Source organism: Lissotriton vulgaris, chromosome 2_1 (assembly GCF_964263255.1).
Source record: "Lissotriton vulgaris chromosome 2_1, aLisVul1.2, whole genome shotgun sequence".
NCBI classification, from domain to species: Eukaryota; Metazoa; Chordata; class Amphibia; order Caudata; family Salamandridae; genus Lissotriton; species Lissotriton vulgaris.
In genome coordinates this window covers 667,672,290-667,678,193 of record NC_141687.1, presented here as the reverse complement: position 1 = coordinate 667,678,193, position 5,904 = coordinate 667,672,290, and the positions used below count along the sequence as shown (strand labels likewise).

Here is a 5,904-nt window from a genome sequence, read left to right as displayed (position 1 = left end):
CAACAGTGACTTTGCTAAGGTGAATTTAACATAAAGACAACCCCTTAATGTTGCCTGGTACCCGAAGGTATGTCATAAAAAAGAAAATACCTATACTCAATGCGTGAAGATCCTAGGGGAAAAGAGCTTGGGTAAAAAAGAAAGAAAATTGATGCTAAGTATACAAGCCCTGTAAAAGTACGTTTATCATGCTACTGTGACCAAATCTGACCGGGAAACCAACCCTAAATCCTGTTGTATTTCCGTCCCGAATGGGATTCAATAGGGTCCAATGTTAGCCACAAAGTTAAGACGGCACATACCTTGTGTCAAGAAATAATCCCTCCTATTCACAGTATATGTATCCAGGTTGTCTTTCCCAATGAGGAGTCCCTGAGGATGGGTAAAAGAAGGAAAACGGACTAATTGCATATAAGAATACACCCAAAGAAAAAATGGCAGGGGGCATATTCTATATACTTTGAGAACGTGTGTAATATTTAGTTTTTGTTTTTCTGAACTTGGTAATAAAAATGAATACATTACACATATTTTTTACAGTAAGGCACCATGCTAAAAATATTGTGTAGGTACTGTACATTTAAGACGTTCCTATCCCTTTTTAGCTAGCAATACAAGCATGGTGTCTACAATGGGGTTTGGCATATCTAAAACACTAGGGGCCCCATTAGGATGGTGGGCTGACTCAGTCCGCCCGCCACCTTAACGGAGATCGGGACCGCCCGCCAAAAGGGCGGGGGTCCCGACATTGGGATTAGGATGCGCCCGCCACAGTGGCAGGCGCATTCCTCAAGTTTACATTGTGGAGGGCGGTACTCACTGCACCGCCCGCCACAATGCGAAATACAAATGCACGCATTTGCATAATCGAAGCGGCAGGCACCGCGCGGTGCCTGCCGCTGTGATTATGCAAATGCAGGGGGGTACCACAGGTACCCCCCTGTGTGCCACCCCCCATGGCCGTCACTCTGGGGGCCCACAGGGGGCCCCCGCAGCAATCACCGCCTGCCTTTCCGTGGCGGCATTGCCGCCGCGGAAAGGCCCCTACATTAAGCCATCGTAATATGGCTGGCGGTGTCCATTGGACACTGCCACCATATTACTCTATTACCGCCGCGGTCGCAAGGCAATCACGGCGGTAAAGCAGCGGACGGTCTTTCCATCCGCCATTGTCCCCTCCGCCATCCTAATCAGGCCGAGGTGAAAACAAGAGTGGTTGTCGGGCGAATTGCCTCCGTCTGGGTGGCGGTGGCCACCGCCACCCTGGTGGAGGCAATCCGCCCGATATCCTAATGGAGCCCTAAGCATTTTGTTTGGCTTTCCATGCGGGATACCAATAAAAGAAAGGTTTCTGTTAAAGTTTTCTGGCACGTTAAACTAATTAATACATGGTCTAAATTTAGCACTTTGAGTGCAATATGGCTATCATTTATTACAAAGTAAAAAATATTCTAATTGTATACAGGTTAGATTCTGATTAAGATGAATTGTAAAAAATTTCTGAGATGCAGCAAATGAGTGTTATGCCCATTTGTGTCAAGTTTCCTGTGCAGCAGATGACAGGAAGTAAGCGATTTGGCAATCCAAGTCTCTGTATCCTTCCTGGTTACAGATTTCTAATGGTGAGGTCATACAACGCTAAAGACCATCGATAGGTACTGCTCATAGGACAATTGGATCCAGCCATCTTGATCAGTGTCATACCGCCTGAATGCATCAGTTAGTCTCTGCAAAACAATGCAGCACTGAATGAAGTCATCAAAGGCAACTTGTGTTCTTCCTTGCCTATCAAATTTCCGAATTAAGATATCATAAAACTGATCTGATAATCGGTATCCAAAACCTGTAAGTGCTTGTGTCAGTTTGTTCTTATCAATCGCTCCTGAGCCATCTCGGTCTTATGTTCGGAACACGCCTTGCCAGTCTGTGATGTATTTCCACACTCCGGCGAATTCGCTGAAGTTTATGCCTCTCTTGTTCTCTCTGTCAAACATGGCTATGATGGATCTGACTGTTGATGGATTAAATGGTGTCCACGTTCCATTAGACAGCGCCTGCTGGAGTTCATTTTCTTCTATCACTCCACCTCGGTCTTTATCAACCCTCTGGAAGACGTTCCACATGAATCTCTGGTCAGCGGCTGCGGGCTGGGGTCGATTTGATAATGTGGTCCCACATACCTTAAACGAGGATTTAGTAATAGTGCAAGTTTATTCAGGCACGAATAAATAAAATCTGTGGTGCATTGCACCCACTCGATGCCGGTTGTGTTAAACAAAATAACCGGCAGCGATATCCTTGACGGTATTAATACAGTAGGTTTGCCTAATAAAAAGCATCAAAGGAAAGTGTATCAGAACATGCAGGTAGACAAACCCTGAGTATTTAAAAGATGTCCCCAAACTCAGATGCTTGTATCTAACATAATTAGCACTGTACCGCTAATTGAAGGAGAACATTCAGTTAGGTATTTGCGCTTACCTCTGTGATGAACAGAGCTCCTTCGGGCGTGTACGGTGGAGACCTAATGGCCTGCAGGAGATCACACGCTTATATATGCCTGGGAGCGGAAATAGCTGTAGGACTGTACCCGCTCCAAAGACGTTGGCCATCTTGGAACTGTAAATTTAGTACCCCGCTTATCAATCGAGGTTAAAAGTGGGCAATTCATCAGCCCCCGAGCTGTGTTGATGTAGAGCTCAAGGGTCATGGGGTATTGATCAGCATTATGCTCAATGAGCTAATGCATAGTAATATTGTATATAAATTACCTGAAACAATAAGTTATATAATATTTGAATCTAAGAAAAAAGGAGGTCTCTAGTAGTAGAGTTATAAGGCAACATCAAAGGAGAGTCAAGGGAAAGGCATTCCTGAGTTCAGTGTGTGCTGCAACCGTCTAAGTAGAACGGTACAGAATAATAGTTATCATAACTCTTAATAACACATATTGTATGCCCACAATATCTACATACACAATCCTGTGGGTCACCTTAAGATAAGTAAACATACAAAGTAAGTACATTGGTGCCAGAGTACGCATATCGGTTCCAGAATAAAGAAGAGAGGTTGTGACTGTAGAATCCTAAATCCGAGGGAATAGGAGAACAGGTATAAGGAGCATGCTAGATGGTAAGTGAACACATGAGCTCCCCAAGTGACAGCCTATAGAGCGGAGGAAATCAAAACCATGTTAGGACGTGTAGTCCTAGGTAAGTTTGCTCATAAGCGTATGCAAGCAGACTTCAAAACGTCAGTTCGAACTCAACAGTAGTAGTAAGATCGAGATCACATCACAAAAAAGTCAGAAGACCACATTGAGATTGTGGTACTGAGTAAAAAGAAAGTGTTTCAACTTGGTAACATTGCGTCTCCTGTGGGGACCATGAACGCTTGTCCCCCAAAAAGTAGTGTAATTTGTGGTCTGTATTTAGGCCCATTTCCACACTTATTAACAGCATGATCCAAGTCGCCTCCCTTCTCCTCAACGTTAATTCCCTATTGCCACCTCTCACGTCTCTGAGTAAGGTGTCAAAGTCGTACAAGGAGAAGTTTTTGTGGCTACTCTGAGCAGGACATTCCAATATGTGCATGGCTACGGGATACCTGGTGTCAGCCTGTTTAATCGCCCTGATGTGTTCTAAGATGCGGTCTTTCAGAGATCTGATTGTGCTGCCAATGTAGACCATAGTTGTTCTGACAGTTGATGTTAGTATTTATCTTGTAAGATCGGCCATTCGGGTCAGAAAATGTCTTCTTGTTGTCATTGCCCCATCTGCACGCAGTGCACCATCTACATTTGAAAAAAACAAAGTCAGTGAGTCGAGAACCAATGTACCTGGTTGCCCATCCTAGGATAACTAGGGCTAAGTACGTTTCTAAGGCTCTTCCCCTTGCGGAAAGTCGTTTCTGGTCTGGAAGAAATTAAAGGTTCTAACGTCTTATCAGCATGTAGTAAGTGCCATTGTTTCCTCATGCTTTCTGTGAGTGTCAGCCTAAGCACATTGTAGTCCATGACAAGCTTAGTGTTAGGGTCCTCGTGCTTGCTTTCATTCTGAAGTGTCTGTTGTCTCTCTACTTTTGAGATCCTGTTCAGTGCATTGTTCACTGTTCTCTGACTGTAACCCCTGCACTTGAATCTGTCGCCCATGCTGTAGAGGCAACTCACAAACTCGCCTTCAATACTGCTGTTGCGTCATGCGCGTACAAATTCCCCGTAGGGGATAGCATTAATCTGATGTCTCTGGTGCGCGCTGGTGACATGTAATATACTATTGCACGCCATAGCCATACTGTAAAGCCTGCTTTCAATTCTGTTATTTGAAACAAAGAGTGCCACATCTAAGAAAGTATTTGAGCTCTTATTTATTTTTGAAATTTATACAGCGCACTGTTCCCCGTAGGTGTCCTGGCGCTAAGTAATGCTCCAAAACCAGACCAAATAGAGATTAGAGAGTAAACAGCCAGGTCTTAAGGCCTCTCCTAAAGGCCAACAAATCCATCACTTTTCTGAGAGCCAGGGGCAAGGCGTTCCAGGCTTTGGCTGCTCCCAGCACAAAGCTTCTGCCCCCCACCATGCTTTCCTAATTTGCGGTCCCGCAATCAGCCCTGCATCAGAGGATCTAAGGTGTCTTGCAGGATGATACCAACGAAAGTACCGCTGGAGAAAAGGCGGGCCTAGATCTCGCAAGGCCTTAAATACCAGGCAAAGAGCTTTAAACGAGATCCGTTTTCGCACCGGGAGCCAATGAAGTTTAGCTAGCTCCTGGGTAACAGAGGCGTACTTAGGAATCCCAGTAATAAGGCGTGCTGCGGCATTTTGCAGAACCTGCATTTTGTTCAAAATGCCCTGTTGTGCATTAAGGAACAAGCTGTTACAATCGTCCAGACTCAATAGAACCAGCGTAGTGACAACTGTTTTCTTACAGCTTTCTGGAAGGAAGGGGAGGATCCTACGGATTGTCTTGAGCAGGAAAAAGATGGAGGAGGACAGCGCATTGACCTGGGGTCCAAAGGTGAGCTGGTCATCAATCAATACCCCTAGGTTCTTAACCTTGGTCACAGGTTTAGGGACATTACCCATGCCTTCAGGCCACCAGTTAGGACTACAGAAGTTAACGTTTGAACCAAACACTATAACTTCCGTTTTTGCTGAGTTCAATTTAAGGCAGTTTCCAGCCATCCAGTTTCCCACTGCCAACATACAGTCCTGAAATTTTTTGGCTACTCCATCTTCTTTGCCTGGTAACAGGGACACCACTATCTGGGTGTCATCGGCGTAAGAAGTAAGTTCAAAGCCAAATGCTCGAATTACTGGGGCTAGTGAGGTAACATATATATTGAACAGAGTGGGGCTCAGGGACGAACCCTGAGGCACCCCACACGGTAAAACGAAAGGTTTAGACTCGTGTTCACCGAGTGCCACACTCTGGACTATGTTGGCAAGGAAAGCTTTTAGGATGTTAAGTGCTTTCCCTTGTACCCCACATGCCTCCAAACGGTCCAACAATATCACATGGTGGACCGTATTGAAGGCCGCAGAGAGGTCCAAAAGGACCAGCGCTGCACTGCCACCGGCATTGGTTACTGCTCTGATTCCCTCAGTGGCTTTAATTAGCGCTGATTCAGTGCTATGGCTGGCTCTGAATCCGTGTTGTGATGGATCTAGCGCCTGGGTGGCCGTTAAGAACGTGCTAAGTTGGACATTCATCAACTTTTCTATGATTTTACCTGGGAGGGGGAGTCTTGCTATGGGGTGGTAGTTGTTGGGGTCCATGGTATCCAGATTTGTTATTTTTAATAGAGGCAGGATTGAAGCTCGTTTCCAGCAAGACGGAAACTCTTCAGTCGCAAACATGTTATTGAACAAGACTGCCAAAAAGTGGCTATCGGGTTAAGGGCCAA

The 5,904-nt window shown here is 45.3% G+C and overlaps 1 pseudogene; it reads right to left on the bottom strand.

Annotated features, from left to right (window-relative positions):
- Positions 1–1,488: 1,488 nt before the first annotated feature.
- LOC147730945 (programmed cell death protein 6 pseudogene) lies at positions 1,489–2,152 on the bottom strand (annotated as a pseudogene).
- Positions 2,153–5,904: the final 3,752 nt, after the last annotated feature.